Source organism: Balearica regulorum, chromosome 18 (assembly GCF_011004875.1).
Source record: "Balearica regulorum gibbericeps isolate bBalReg1 chromosome 18, bBalReg1.pri, whole genome shotgun sequence".
In the NCBI taxonomy this organism is placed as follows: domain Eukaryota; kingdom Metazoa; phylum Chordata; class Aves; order Gruiformes; family Gruidae; genus Balearica; species Balearica regulorum.
The window spans coordinates 1,817,544-1,833,886 of record NC_046201.1 but is presented as its reverse complement, the minus strand read 5'-3'; the positions used below and the strand labels follow the sequence as shown (position 1 = coordinate 1,833,886).

Genomic DNA, 16,343 nt, shown 5'->3' with positions numbered 1-16,343 from the left:
TACAATTAAAAACACGATTGGGGAGCGTCTCCCTAGGAAGGCGTATTAGGATTAAAATAAATGAGAGGCATCCCCATGGCAACACCGCAGCCTGCTCGTACTCTGTGATTATTTTCAGAGGCGATGGGGGAGAGCGTGTTGCAAGTGCCATCAAATTGTGCCGGGAGGCAAGTGGGAATGGAGCACCCTTCCCCTTCCCAGCCCGTAACCCTTTGGGGAAGCCTTGGTTGGGTCGGCTGCAGCCAGGGCAGGGATCTTTTATCAGCCCAGTTCCCAGCCCCACACCTCCTCCTAACTTGACAAAGATATTATTATGGGATTCAAGGAAGACTTCAGCAAGGTAGGAGTAAGAGACATGCCCAAGGGGCAGCTGAAACATCTGCTCATCCCTTGCAGAACACCAGACCTCACTGTTGCTTTCAAGGGACCTGGGACCTCCCCATAGGAGTTTCTGTGCAGAAGGTGGGAAAGAAGAGGGAAGCACATGTGGACAAGCAAGAAGGGGAAAGAATTGAAGAAACAGCTGAGAAATACCTGGTGTAATGGGAAAGGGGCACGTTTTCCTCCATTTTCTAAGCTTGGCCCTGCTTAGAAAATCTTGGGATTCCTGGAAAGGATTTTTCCAGGGGAAAACAAAGGATTAGTCCCTTAATGAACAGACAGCAGGCTTGGATTTGCTCAGCTGTGTTGTCTGAAATACAAAAAACAATAATCAGCTATTTCATTCCTGAGTTCAGCCTTCTTCGCACGCTAAATCCCTTGGCAACATCACACCGATACGATAACCAAGGCATGTAACCCCCAACCCCATTTATCTGCAGCGTACAGAGACTTCAGTCAAGTCCAGGAGCCCAGTGCAACATGGAAAAAACAGGAGAAGAGATTCAACTTCACCTACCTCCTCCAACACCCTCCTTCAGCACAAAGGAAACTGCTCAGGCTCCCCACATCAAGCTGCTGCTTCTCCTACAAAGCCCCATCACGTAAACAGGGCTCAGCCTCTGCAGGGAGCTTGTAACTGATACCAGAATTAGGGACACCTGGATGGGCTTTGAGAATTGCTAAGAAAGCTGGGAAACTGTTGGGGGGTCAAAAATTGCCCCCAGGTGCTCAGCCTTGCTCAGAGGAGGGGTTTGCTACAAGCAAGAATTAAATGAGCGAGCAAAGCTGTGCGCAGCCCGAAAGCACATCTTGCCGAGGGTGAAGCTGCTGTTCCACAGATAGCCCTTGCAACTAGGGCTTGTTTCAAACTCATATGGTGATCACAAATATTCTTATTAATCACTATCATTTGCATACGATGGCTGCAGGGAGCTCTGTAAGTACCTAACATATCTGGTACTAAGGAAGCACAGGCAATACAGGGTCTCCAGCCCAAAGAGCTTTTGCATTTCCCCACAATACTCCCGGCTATTCTAGCAAGGCCAACGAGCTTTAAAAAGACCAAAAAAAGACAAAAAAAAACAAAAACCCAACCCAAAAATGCAAAGCAAGAACCTTTTTCCATCTGTGTCATGGGCCATGAAAAGTACTGTGCCCCGTTCATGTACCCACCCCCTTTTTTATTTTAAATAAGAAACTTCGGATTATAAGCTAAACCCAACTTTTTGAGCCTTACCACAGCAGCAACAAGGGGATGCAAGTCCCCCTCCCAGCTCAGCCTGCCCTCCAAGGAGGTGAGGGAAGTCCAGTGGGGAGAGACCAAGACCCAGAGGTTCATACACAAATCCCACCTTTCGAGGGGCTTCAGACTAAGTTTAACCCCAGTTTGCACCAGCAGCCTTATCTCCTAGCAAGCAGACAAAGCCAGACGCTTTCCCGTTCTGCTTGCAGCTAAACTAATGGTTGAAACCTGGCATATTAGGGGGGAAAAAAATTAGATACCAGGTTAAAACCACTCACCACCAGCAGAGCTCCAGGAGCAGCCCCTCTCCCATACAAGCCCCACAGGCTGTGTGTCTTCTCCCCACTCCATTTACCAGGCTCCATCCTTCCACGGCCGCTACGAAGTGTAGGGTGTCCCTGCCCATGGCAGGAGGGTGGAACTAGATGACCTTTAAGGGTGGATGTGGTGAAAGATCTCCGTGGAGCAATAGCCAGCAGCAGCCCAGGGGGATGGTGGGTCCAATGGTGATGATGGTACCCCAATCCTGCCCAAGAGCACCTCTCAAATGGCTCCGTACAGCTCAACATCAGCGCTGCTGTAGCTGTGGTGGAGCAGAGGTGGCGTTGGGTTCATCCAGCTCTAACCATAGCCATCGTGGTCCTAGCTGGACAGCTGAGAGGTTTAAATGCTTTCATTTCCCCGAGTGAGTGGTGCTGGAAGTTCTCCTGGACGGTGCATCATCATGGAGGATCACTGCTCCAGGACCTCTGGCAAACTGTGGGACAAGAAAGGAAGAACCCTGGGGCCCCTCCCTGGGGTGTGCAGGGTCAGCATCTCAAGACTGAAATCTGGGGGATGCTGAAGGGCTGCCTCCTTGGTTCCCAGTTTGCAGAGAAGCCTTGAGCTCCGCACGTGAACTGCTCGAACGAAGGGGCCATGTCTGACACACACGCGAGCACACTTGGAGAATTATGTGGGAAATTAAAACTATTATTTCCAGCCACTGCTGTGCAGATTTCTGATGTTTTGCTACTTCAGGGGAAGGCGAGCAAGAAAATCTGAAAAAAAAAGAGAAATGGGAAAAATTGCATCTCCAGAAAAGCCCAGCCACCCGCATCCCATCCACAATGGTGTTTGCTAGAAGCCCCTGAGCGCCCTGCTCAGAGGGATGGTGGGTCCCTGTCCATGTGCTGCAGCATCCCAGGCGGGACGCATCCTGCGCACACCTGCAGCCGCGGCCCGACACTGCTAAGCTGTCAAAACAAACACGGGACCACAGCGCATGCAGCCTCCAAATCCGCACACCATCGGCTCCGGGACCCAAGCAGGGCCTGGAAATTCCCCCCGAGCTGGCCGGCAGCTCCAGCAGATGGGTTTTATGACCCCCAGAGGAAAAATAACATCTAGACGAGCATCTCTAACTGCCTGTAAATATGTACCAGATGATGCAGGGACAAATGAAATGGGGCAGAGATAGGGACGAGAACGGAAAACTGCAAGTAGGGGGAATGGCTGGGTTTGGCTGGTGCTCCCCCCCCAGCTGCTCACCTGGCTTCCTCCTCCTCCCTGCAATGGCTCCTGGCTTCTAACTTTGTGTTTATTCAATGTGAAGCAACCAAAATTAACCGCCTGCTGTCCCCAAGCCTTCCCCACCCCAGCTGGACTCTGCTCCCCTTTTCCCAAGCAGTAGGATGAGAGCAAGGAAGGGGCCTCCCACCCGCTCAGCCTTCTCCGGAATAGGGTCCCCACATTAGCAACCTGAGGAAAAAACAAATCCAGCTTCCCCAGGCCATCGCTCACGTCCGTTTGTCCCCAGTGGTATTGCTGCCAGCCTCGAGACCCCGAGCCCTGGGGCGCAGCCCTGCCCGGAGCCATCCCTGCTGCCGCTGCTGCTCTAACAGCATCCGCACCTCGGTGCGTGCACTGGTGTGGTCGTGGAGGGTCTTGTCTGGAGATGGAGCTGGCTCAGGCTCGGGGCTTACCCCACAGGGCATCGCTGAGCTGCAGGTTGGGTTTTTGCTGGTGAAGGAGCTGGCTGCAGGGCCCCCCTCTGCCTCTGGTGCACCGGGGGACGGAGGCGGCTGCAAATGTGCTCTGAGCAACGCTCAGGACAAGCGAAAGCAAAGCTAGCGCTAGGAAGGGGACAGATGGAGAGGGGAAAGAAGCAGTAGTTTGGCGTTGGGGTGCAAAAAGGGGCTTTTTGAAACGGGACTCGAGTGGCTGCGGGCGCAAGCCAAGCTGGATCAGAAGCTCTTCTTGCTGCTTTGAGTGCAGGGGTACAAAGGGGCAATAACTGATAGGGCAGGATTGTGAGTTACCCTTTACAGTACAAATAAGCACAGGGAGCTTTCACCTGCTCCAGGTTGGCCCTACAAATCCAAACACCAGCTGAAAACCGTCCCAAGGCACGTGGCAGGTCAAGACATGCTGGTGGGCAGCTCGCCCTGCACGGGGAGATGCTGCAAGTCAGGGCTGGGGAGGATGGAGCACGACAAACCCAGCCAGCGCTATGCCCTGCATCCCTGCAAGCGCTCAGCCCCTCGCAGGATCAGCCCTGAGCAAAAGGGAGACAGGAGCAGTTCAAAAGAAACTCCTTGAGCGTAACTGGCTCAGCACAGAGCACACCCTTATCAGCACCCATAGGCGCCAGACACTGCAGTGCACACAAAAGGCAAAAGGCAGCCCTTGGGCCGAGCCAACAAGTCTTAATATTTGCATTTGGTAAAGCAAACTAATAAATCCCCATGAGTTTATCCGTGCTTCCAGTTTGTATTTATTAGGAAGAATGACAGGCAGGTTTTCCTCCTGGTTACAGAGGTAAATAGCAATACAGCTCCCACACCCTTCCCCTTTTTAACGGCCTGGCTTTCTGTTTGCTCGCCGTCTCTAAACAAGCCGGGACTATACGACTGACCAACACTAAAGGCACCCGGCCTTTGAAGTAAATATTAGTTATGAACTCCAAAAGGTCCACATCCGAGCGCTGAGCTTCCCCCCTCCACCCCGGGAGCGGGGTCTGCAGCTGCAGGAGCTGGAGGACAGGCAGCACCGGCGCCTGGCGGCAGGTCCGTGCAGGCTGGGATTAACGGAGGAGCAGATCCCAGGCGAGGAATTGCTTCGAAAAAGGATGCTATGGTGTGAGCGTTGGCCGTGGCATCGCCGGCGTGCACCGGGGCGGCAGGTCTGAGTGATCCGAAGGCTCTGCCTTCCCCGTGGGAACGCAGCCTCCTTACAGCTCAGCTCTCCTGTGAGCACATCGCGGTGATTCACACACGTAGCTGAAAACAGAGTTTGGCCCGTGGCAAGGCCAGACACAGGGAACACCGTACGTGGCAGCACCGTGGCAGCCGGCATTGCTTCTTACGCCCTCCCTGGGGGTGACCACGGGACCGTCACTCGCAGTGCCTGCCCACAGCCACAGTCCGTGCTCCCAGCAGGAGAGGCACGCCGTGGCTCCTCAGCACGCTGAGACACAGCTAGCCCGAAAATCCAGGTTTGACTCATGGCTGGGAACCCTGTAATTTGCTTGAGGACTGCTCTGACGTGCTGCTGCTGCCTGGGGCACGGCCCCAGCTCTCGGACTCAGAAACTCTCGGGGCAGAGTGCAGGGGAGCTCCGGGTGCCCAGGAACACCAGCCTGACTCCCGTGCTGGTTCGCTCGCTAAGCGTCCGCTGTGCACAGAGGAGCAAAGGCCCCACGTACGGCACTGCTGCAGCACGGCGACCGCATCTGAACGTCCTCCTGCGCCCGCAGGATCCACTTTCCACCCAGAGAAAAGGAAGAGCGGAGTCACCTTCTGTTTCGGACCTACCTCGCAATGAGCAGCGGCGAAGGGCGGACCGTCACCTCCATCCCACCACGCTCCAGGGTGTCCGTGCACGCTGTCGGGGCTGTGCTGGCATGCAAGCACCAGCCTCAGCTGCCGACTGCTCACCTGCACCTCCGGGGTCATTTAATTGATGCAAACGAGCTTGACATTGGTTTTTGTGAGGGTCTCCCAAAACCCACCATTACCAAACCAGAACTCAAGCGACGTTTCATGCGTTTCTGAGCTTTGCTGTTCTCTCATAGTTTTGCCCACGGGCATAACACGGTTCTTTAACTCCCTGAGGTGCTTCTGAGCTTAGTAGTGGGTTTCAAGGGAAAGAACCCAGAATTCTGCGTTTCTGACCAAGTTTCTGCAAGTTTGTCCCAGTGGGGGACTCACCGTGCAGAGAAACAAAGTCGGGGCTATGCCGAGGTCCTACCGGTTACACCGCTGAGCTTGACATCAAGTCACCGTGGCTGCACACCAAACCCGGTTATATGAATCCATGCTCATGAGGCTACTGTGCTTTTTAAATGAAAGGACACCTTTTTTTCTCTTTTATAATGGTCTAAATCATTTAAAAAAAAAAAAAAAGGATATTTCCATTACATAAATATGCTTTTTATTTGTATTTCCACACAGCACCTTCCGGTGCTTCGCATCAAGTCTACTGGGTGGAAGGGAACACACAGTCCAGGGATGTGAAACCACATGATTTAAGGGGAATTAATTTGCATTTCAGTCGCTTTTGGAGCAGGGGCAGCTCGCCTGGCCGTGCAGTCGGGTGGTGATGGTTAAGGGTTGCAGAAAGGGAAGGGGGAAAGGACAGAGGAGAATTTTTCTGCAAAGCAAAGGCATTAAACTCTTGGCCTGGCTTCACGAGGGCAGAGAAGTTTGCCAAAGCGCTGGTTTCCTGTACAATCAAACGCATCCCCTCGGCAGCCCCGCGATAGGGCCATGATGTAAGTGTGGCTGAGCCAAGGCAAACGGAAAAGAACATTGAGCACTCACAGAGGCAACGGGTTTTATTAAGAAGTTTAATTGTTTCTCAGGGTGACATTTTCTCCCCCGTCTTGACGTTCCCCTCGCTGCGGTTTGGCATCCCCCCGCTCCCCAGCCCCACCTGGGCCGGGCTCAGTGTGGGATGTGACGGGGCCCACGGCAGAAGGACCCCCCCGAGGCCACCCAACACCCCTGGCACAAGGCAAGACTCTGCCGGAGAGTTTGAAAGGCCAGGGCACCACGCTCGCCGACTCGGCTTCCACCCCACCGCTCCTCCGAAGGCTTTCGCCCCTCCAGGTCCCACCGCAGGCATCGGCACTTTGTGAACACAACGTGCTGCAGGCTGGGTCCAGCCATCCTCACGAAAAGCCCAAGACCCCGAAAGGCATCAAAAAGAAGAGCAGAGGGGTAAAAAAAAGAAAAAAAAAAATCCACAGCTGGTTCCTTGGAACTGGGTGAGCACTTGGTCCTTCACAGGGAAAAGCATCGAGCTACCATTTGACCCAAGAGCACTTCGCCATCCATTGCCAGCACTTCCCAGCCAAGAGGATCATTTCCAAAGCCCAGCGGAGAGCAGCTAATTAAGTCCTTTCGGCTCCGCGTGGGAGTCGGGAGCAAGGTCAGCGCCGAGAGCAAACCCCCCTCGCCGGGCTGGGGACACGGAGCCCAGCAAGCGTACAGGGGGCAGCTGGGGGGGAAGCTGCTTTCGGCGGCGGGTGACGGAGCTCCCCACAGCCCCTGGTGCTCCATCACTCCCCAGGGAGCTGCTGGTCCCTGCCGTCCCCTCTCTCCACGCTCGGGAGGGTGCTCCTGGGTGTTTCAGCACCTTAGCTGTCTCCTCTCAGGTCCCCGCACCCCGAGCCTTCACCACGGACCCTGTGAAGGAAAAACACGGCGTTAATGGAAGGTGCAGGATGGTAGGCGGCTGGTTGTGATGAAACAAATCGTGATTCCTCTTTGCCGCCAAATTAAATGTTTGGAGCAATGCGTAAAGGAGATGCACCAGCAGCCCCAGCGCCTCCTCTAAAAACACCTTCGGCACCGGTGCCTTCGAGCTCACCCTACACTCAGCAGCGACAAGAGCCCCACACTTTGGAGGCTGAAGCCATTCCCAAGCCCTGGCCCTCGGGGCTGGTGGGGACCCGTCGCAGCTGCGGAGCCCACGTCGAAGCAGGCTGGGAGGAGCTCTCCATCCGCAGCGACTCTCGGTGACAGCTGAGCTGCTGGTGCCGACAACATCCAGGGGAAAACCAGCGTTACTCAGCCATGTCGCTCCAGAGAGCCCAAAAGCAGTGGCAGCCCCAAGGCTGGGCTCCCACGGGATCAGGAGACATCAGATAAGGGTGCACGATAGCGCAAGGGTGGATAAGAGACATAGCCGGGGGCTGATGGAAGAAAATCAAATGGCCGTTTCTGCGCAGCAGACAAAACAACTGCATCTGGGAACGCAGAGGAAGGGAAAGCAGCTCGTCTTGCTCGTGTGTACGTGGTCCAAGGGATGTGCACGTCACTGATTAAAGATCCCAGCGCCGAGCTAGGACGAGGGGCGACCGCCGTGCTAGCACCGAGGACTGCACGGGGAGGAGTGCTCCCCACCGGAGGAACGGGCAGCTCGGGCAGCCTGAGCTCTACCTCCTCTACCTACCGGGGGGGGGGGGTCGCAGCCACCCCATGCCCATCCCCGTGGCCTCACTGCTGTCCTGGGCAGCCCTAGAGGAGCCGGCAGAAAGCGGCTCCTTTTCCCAAGCTGCCACAAAAGGAAAGGAGATGGAGAAAGGAAAACACAGCCGACAGCTGAGTGGGAATGGATCTCATTGATCCCTCTCTGTCCGTGGGCTCCCCCCCTACAAGCTCTCGGATCAGCTGCAATGTACTGGAGGATCCAAACTCCACCGTTAAGCGTGGCACAACCAGCTCCCATGTGGCTCAGGCAAGCTCTTGGCCCATTTGGGAGGATTAATCATTTGCTCTCCTCTTTGATTCTCACCCTGCTCACTCCATAAGATTATTAAACAACTTTTCTCCCAAGCAAACCCTGCCCGACTCCCCATCCTGCTCCAGCATTAACTAGGGGCACACAGAAAGAAGGGTAGAGTTTTATACTCATTTATCATGCAACGCTTATCATCTGTTTGCTTTGGACTTTGCAAGGAATATGCAAGATTGGCACCTCCTGGCCAAGATATCACACCCTCAGCAATACGGTGCGGAGGTATGAACCAGCCCCCGTGGCCCTTCCGCAGGGGAAAGCCTGACGATCAGCTTCGGGCTTTTTGGGAAAGAAAGAGCGCAGCGTCTCCGAGTTTGCAAAACGCTGTGCGCAAGTGTCCCTGGCTCTTGTAAATGTGTTAAAAAATAAAACCCTTTAAGAGCTTCCAGATGTTCTGTTTATGTTGTGGTGTTACCCAGCTCCATCCTCCGGAGGCCAATACACAGCCTCAATGAAATCGCAGCAGCCAAGGGGGACGGCAGGGGGGAGTGGAGGAGGTCTGAACCCTTTTCCTCCTCTTTCCCCCAACTTCGCCTGTTAACTCCCACGCTGCTGGCGAACGCGCCGAGAGCGGCTGCAAATCCTCCTTCCCGCTCCGAGCATCTCCCTGCCTCCCGAGCATCACCGGGGTTTGCAAGGCGCTAACCCCGCATGCCCGGGCTCTGGGGACGGCTGCACAGCGGGGACTGGGTCTGGGGCAGGGCAGGGAGCTAACACGTGGGTGGCGGCACCCCAGGGGCACCCAGCGCCCACCAGCACACGCCGAGCAAGAAGGTCCAGAGGGTCCAAGCCCACCGCTCTCAGGGCATGCATCCAACTTCACATTCACCTCAGCGGGCCCCGGAAGGTCTACCAAAAACTACCTGCTGCTGGCGTGAAGATGTGACAGAGCAAAAAGCCTTGTTGACGAGCCCTGGGTGTAGCCGCACGCATGTACGTGTGTGTGTGTAGAAAGCCCGGCACAGGACTCTTTGCACAGGGCGTTGCAGGTCCAGCGCGCTGCTTTTGAAGTTCCCTTGAGTGAGCTGCATGGTTGGTGGCAATCAAAGCTCCATAAAGGCGAGATATCGCAGCTATGCGCGCAGGCTCTGATGTGTTATCTCCCCTCCCCGGTGCGGGAGGAGGGCAGTCATTGCTGCGGCTCATTTGAAAACATGTTAGCACCCGGAGATCAAAGGCGCTTCCTGATGCACTCCACCTCGGCGAAGCCTTTCGGCCAGCGTGGTCCTTCCTCGGGCCGGGATGCAGCCGGAGCACCGCGGGAGCACGCCGCCGGTGCAGGAACCGCCACGCAGCAGCACTCGCTGCAGCCGCAAGGATGGGAGCACAGGGAACGGGGGGGCGATGCGTCCCGCCCGGGTGGCTGCTGCAGGATGTCCTCCTGCCCACATCGGGGACGTTAGTACGTGCTTACCACGCGGATTAGGTACGTGAAGCGGAGCCCAGGCAGGTTCAATGCCATAGGGGTGCCCCAGTTTAACCACACACCATAGGACAGGGCACTTTGTTCTGTCCCAGAGACACCCCCAACGAAGGGTCATCCTCCCCAGACCCCAGTGACCTGAACAAACCCCACTCAGGACAAACCTCCCTCCTTCCCCACCATCTGCACATCCCCCAGCACTAAACCTACACAGAGAGCAATATCCCAGGTGCAATTTATTTTTTCCCGGACCGATTGCCTCCCACAAACCCCAGGCTCCCCAGCGAGGCGTCATCTGCTTCGCCGTGCCCTGGACCGCTCCAGCCCCGGGGAGGACGAGCAGCCGCACAGCCAGGCCACACACCACGAGCCCCGAGGCCACCGGTGCCTCCTGGACACCAGCCCCCGCGCTGCTGCTGTTCTCCTCTCTGCGAGCCCACCGCAACGCCCCGGGAGAGCAGCGGGGGGGGAATACATCAGGCGCTGGAACGAGGGCACGAGCTGCCTCCACGCTCAGCAGCAGCCCGGGAAGAAGAGTGCATCCTTCCAGAGCAAACAGAGGAGTTTGCAGCAGGAACGATGATCGTCTGTGCGTTTGGAGATGGGGATCTGCCTCCTGCCCCGTCCCCCCGAACACGTGCTTGCAAGGAGCAGAGCAAAGCACAGGAATAGAAACGGGACTTTTGGCTACGGAGGATGGGAGCATCGCGTCTACAGACAGCTTGAGCACAAACTGTGTGGGCAGCAAAGCCAAACAGGAAAGGAAACCAACAGGCAGGGAAACGATTCTGGCAGCGCTCGCATTATGGCTCGCTCAGCACTCGTACCTCCCTGCTGCTCCCTCTCCGGGGTGTCCCTCCCTCAGACCCCTCACCCTGCTCAGACATGCCCCAATTCCACTTTTACTGTCGAAACGCTTCCCATCCGAAGGGCTGGATTTAGAAAAATGCAGCTAGAGAGCTAGAGCCTGTTTGCAGGAACCGGTCCCAGCACGGCTGCGTTAGCACCTCCTCGCCTCGTGCCCCGCACACGCACCCCGGCAGGGCTCAGCCTGGCCCCGAACCCCGGAAAGGGACAGGGCAGCCCTGACGTCTCCAGGTCTGCAGAGGGGAACGGGGACCTGGACACAGTAAAGGATCTGCGAAGGGACGGGGCTTCGGACCCGCACGCCCCGGTTGGCCTCACCCCCTCCAAACTTCCAAAATGTGGAGGTGGGGGAGGACGGAGGCGAGGGACACGGGGCCGTGCTGTTCCCTTCGCATCCCGGCCGGTGATTTGATACCGGCTTTAAAGCGATTTACAGTTTAGAGATGCAGGTTTATTCACATGCCCCAACGTGCTTAATGACCAAAGTGCTCTTCAGTGAACCCAGCGACGGATTGTAAAATAAAGTCAATGAGGCAAGTGGATTAAAAAAAAAAAATATAGGGCAAAAGATCTGAGGGAGATGAAACGGACCCGTTGAGTCACAGCCTGCGCCTGCCAACGCGCGGTGTCCTCCCGAGCATCGGCAGCCTCCTGCGCAGGGGACAGCCAGACCTCCTGCAAAGTCACTCCTGCTGCCACCGGCCCCCACCATGCATGCAGCCCCCCCAGGCGGGTCAGAGCAGGATGCGACCCCCGTGCTGCCAAAGGGACCCGTCCGTCGCTCTCCGCTCGTTTGCACGTGTCCCACCTCACCCGGGGCCCCTCGCAGCCCGTTCCTCCTCTCCTCCGGCCCGCCGGCTCTGCCGAGCCAGCCGTGCTCCGCAGCAGGCAGAGCCCCACGCCACGGGCCATCTCGCGCCCACAGGCCGCCGGTTCTTGTCAGCAAAAGACCGAGCTTGACAGCGCCGTTAACTAACCCGCACACGGGCTACGCTTGAAATACAACGGCAGAGGTCGGGCCTTCGCAGGGTGCCTCCCTGCACCCCAGCAGGATGCGACCTTCCCAGTGCAGCACGCCGCGGGCCCAAACCCCATCAGGGTCCCTCCGGCTCCACCGCCACAGCACGGCGAAGGTGACCTTGGGGAAAAAAATCCTTGCCACGCTGCCTGCTCCATCACCAGCGCTGCGAGATGTGCTGCATCCCGGCGCGGCACGTGGCGGGACATCCAGCACCGTCCCCTCCAAAACTGCTGCCCCCCGCTATCTGCTCCCACACGGTGGCAGGGCGGCCGCTGGGCTCCCTGGGGGGCTCAGGCTGGCCCTGGGGACCCCGCGGCCCCGATGGCATCTCACAGCTCCATCTGGTGGAAGCGGCACGCTCCGGCCACGGACCACCAGGCACCCCTGCCACGGGTGGGTGGGTGGGCAGGCATGGCGGTAACCCACGAGCACCATCCCACAGGGCCCCTTCCTCCAGCGAGGAGCCCAGTTGGCCACATCTCTGTGCAGGCACCGAACCCCAGCCCGGGCTCCCACTGCGACCCTCGGGGCATGGAGGAAAGGAGCCCAGCAGCAACCAGCCCGTGTGACCCCGTCCCACGTTATCCCCACCCTGTGAATGAACACACAACGAGATTTCAGCATTGGGACCTGCGTGAAAGCCACGCTCAGACGGGATCATTCCCCTAAGAAAGCTGAGCGATCCAGAGGAAAAAGTGGCGGGGTGAGAGGGGGGAGCCCAGCCTGCCCCCCAGCTCTGCCCGGCCCCGTGCTCCCCAGCGAGCAGCTTCTCCCATCGCCCCATCCTGCCTCCCCAGACGTGTCTTCGGAGCCGTGTCTCACTCAACGTGGCTTTAAACTGGCTGCAAAATTTGCACCCCAGGCTCGGTGCAACCCTTCGACGCCACTGCAACGCAAACGAGCCTTCTCCTTAAACCACCAGGCTCTGTTGCAAGAGCCAACCTAATTCCCAGAGTTTCAGTCCAAAGAGATTATCTTCACTTACTAACCTAAGCATGCAATACAAAAAGCCTTGCCAAAATCCCAGCCAGCCTCAGAAGAGATGTCATTAAAACTCCTTCAGCTAGAGGAAGCGAAGCAAGTGTTTTGTTCCCATGCCGCCCTTTCTGGTAACGTGTTAATAAATAACCGTGGCCCAGACAGGTGCTGTCAGCTTCACGGCGGAGCTACCGTGAGTCACCGACCCGCCGCGGTGCAAACCGCCGTGAGTCATGGAGAGATGCTCCCTTTAACCAAACGCATGTCCGCACGCTCGCCGAGCCCCGAGGGGCGAGCGGGGATGCTCAGTGCTGGACCATCGAGGGGTCAGGCTGTATGAGACCCCCCCCCTCAATCCTGGCTATTTAACCCAAAGATAGCAAAGGGTATTTGTCGAGAGCTCGCTCTAAGATGCAACACCCCGGAAAAATTCGCAAGGTTGAGATGCGGCAGGCAGGATGTGCAAGAAGGGCCCCGTGTCTGCTCCCAGCGTCGCAGCAGCCTCCTGCTCTCCGGAGAAATGAAAGGGAACGGCTGCAATTGCCAACGCGCCCCGGCTGCATCCCAGAGGATGAGGGTCCAGGAAAGCCGTTGCTGTTTGCCAGCCAAGGACAGAGGTGTCCCGCGGGCGAGCGCTGGCAGCGGCTCAGCCCCACCGGGATCTGCTGCATCCCAAAGCATCGCTCCCAGCAGAAGATGCAGGTTTCCTGCTCAAATACCAGCCCCCATCAACTCAGAGACCTAAATGCAGGCACTCACCCTAGAATAAGCAAGACTAAAAATATAACTTTGAACGCCCCCAACAGAAACACCTCCGATGACTTTCTCCTTGCTCACATGCTCCAACCTGTTCTGCGCGCGGGACGAGGCTGCCTCCTTCTCTGGCTCCTTCTAGCAGTTTTCCCCCTCCTGCCCAGCAAGCAAAGGCTGCTCTTTCTTTACAGCAATGTGTCACATTGAGACTGACAGGCAGATGAAAGAATGAAGAAAGTCCCATTCTCCTTCATTTTTGCAGCAAGGCCGATAAGCACAGAACGATGTCAGGGCTTGGACAAGACGGACTCCCAGGAGAGGCTGCAGGCAGGTTTCAGGCAGGCTCTGGCACCCGATGACAGTTCTGGCTCTTTTATTAACAGCATCCCCAAAGTGATAACCCTCTGACAGACTGATCGATGGGCCTCAGCAGCGAAACGACTTTCCCTGAGCAGGAACTTTGTTTACCTCCCAGCATTTTTGCTTCTGCCGGGACTCCAGCCGTCCCCCACTGCGGGCAGAGGGGAGCCGAGCGGCTACCCTTGGTTTCTGCCATCAGCAAGAGCGCCTGATGATCCATCTGATCCCTGGGCTCTTCCAAATGAGCTGGAGGGCTTTTCCCCCTCCTCTTCTCACCAACGGGGAGAGCAAACCCTGGAGCCCCCGGGGAAAGGGGATGCTCGAACTGCAGAGGCCACGTCTCCACCAGCCACGGGGTGACCTCCACCACCGGCACGAGGGCTTCCCGCAGCCCCGAGCAGCCCCACACACCCAGCGCCGCTCCCTCACCAGCTAAATCCTCCTTTATTAGGACCAGACTAATTCAGCCTTAACCCACAAATACCTTAGGATCTTGCTTAATCCCGTAGCAAGCCCTTCCCCATTGCAGGCTGCAGGTGTAACCCACCTCCTCGGCTGCCTCCCCGCATCCTCACGCGATTCGAGCACTTTGATCCCCACCTAATCCCAGAGAGAGAGAAGAGGGCACCCTCAGCCCCTGCATTCGTGCTCCTCTTGAGCACCCCGGGGTGTCCTTGGAGCAGGACCTCCGCCTGGTCCCTGCTCCGGCAGAGGAGGGCAGGGGAGCTCTGGACGTGCCGGGTAGGACAGGACAGCACTGCAAAGCCAGCCCAGGTGCATTAATCCCAGGATTAGACCCCCGTTCCCAAGGCAGCTTACGGCTGCTGAGCCTCCCCCCGTGCCCTGCCCAAGCCCCTCCTGGGACTCCGTGTCCCGTGTTCATGCAAGACATGGCTGAGCACCCCCGGCTCTCCAGGCAGGGGTCGGACAAACCGCCCGTCCACCCACAGCGCTGCCAACGTCCCCCCCCGGGCTGCTCTGCAGCACCTCCTGCATCCACACAGAGGCAAGCAGGGATGGATTCCCAGGATAAAAGGGATTACGGGAGCGTACATCCTTTCTCTCACACGCTTTGCTCCGCTCCCATCCTGGCGCAGTGATGCACTGGCTCACAGGATGGGAAAAGTGCTGCAAAACCTCCTCGCCTGGCTCCAGGGAGGTGATGGGTTTGGCCATGCAACCCGCAGGGTCCCATCCTGAGGATGAGCTCTGCTCCCCATTGCTTGGGGATGTTCAAAATCCTCACATCTGGGTCAAGGGCTTTTCTGGAAAGCTTTGAATCAGGCAGTGAACCCAGACAAGGGCGCAAAAGCCCCCACACTGGAGTCGGGATCCCTGCCGCCACCCCCTGCCCTCTGCCACCCGCCCTGCCGGGGAGGGAGGGAGGAAAAACCATCCTGCTGCACATTTATTTTGCAGCTTTGAGCTGATTTCTATCCCCAGGGATTACCAATTTAAGCAGTGTTTTTTCCTGTTCTGACCCTAAGCTGATTAATTCTCTGTGCCCCCCTTCTCGCCCAGTTCCCCCCCTTTTTGCATGACAAAATGAGGATATGAAATGCCGGCAAAGTGTGCCAGGGCAGAGCCAGGCGGGGAGAGCAGGACCGCAGCCGCCCAGCACACGCCGAGCAAAGGGAGGATGCTCCCCCAGCCCGCGGCGGGCCGGATCCTGCCTCCCCTACGGAGCCGTTAGCTCTCTCGCACTGGCCGTGCAGTCAGGTTCAAACCACAGCTTTACGATCTTTATCTTCTTAGCGCAAAGCAACCGATATCCCCAAGAGAGGGGAGAAACCTCCCCGTCCGCTGATCCCAGCCGGTCAGGGTGAGACCCATCGGCACCAGCATCCCTCTCCCGGTGCGATGAAACAACTGCCTTGTACCAGAGACGCTGGCGGGGACTCAGCCAAGAGCGGCGAAACTTGCCCTGCCGTGATCCAGCCGCTGCTTTCCGAGCGCAGGAGCCTCCTCGCCCAAGTGCCGTCGCTCGCACGCCGGCGAGCCCCGCGACACGCAGGGGTTTGCTGCTCTTAAAGACAGAAACTGGGGAGGCTCAGGGGCTGCAGGGGGGTGCGAATGCTGCACCTCCCAGGGAGCCTCCAGGGTCACCTGCAGGGTGGTGGCTTCAGGGCACGTCTGCGGAGGTGGCACGGGAGCTCGGGGACAGGCTCCGGTGGGACAAACCGCGTCCCGTCGCCTGCCAGCACCACGGCTACAAAGGCGCGTTTGGCTTTAGCAGCCACGGAAAAGCAATTTTGTTTGCAGGGCGTCTCCGTGCGAGAGCCCGGTTCCCAACAGGAGACAGCTCCGGTTATCCCTCTCCCAAAAATCCTGGGCTAAGCCCAGCTTTCACTCCCGGAGCTGATCCATCAGACCCAGCTCACCGAGCGAGATTAACCCTTTGCGGCCGCAGACACGCTCCCACACCCCTCGGATCCGGGAGCCGCCAAACATCGACCCATCCACTGCTACTCTTCCTGCGGTACGACATCCACAGCATCCCCAGCTCCATCGAACCCCGGCACCCCTGCGCTATG

General features: G+C 57.5%; 1 long non-coding RNA gene across 1 annotated transcript in view; it reads right to left on the bottom strand.

The window, feature by feature from the left end:
- Positions 1-5,258: 5,258 nt before the first annotated feature.
- Positions 5,259-16,343, bottom strand: part of LOC142604345 (uncharacterized) — a 57,622-nt gene continuing 46,537 nt past the window's right edge. The window contains exon 3 of the long non-coding RNA XR_012838212.1: positions 5,259-7,293. This is a non-coding gene — a long non-coding RNA (uncharacterized LOC142604345). The remainder of the gene's footprint in view (positions 7,294-16,343) is intronic.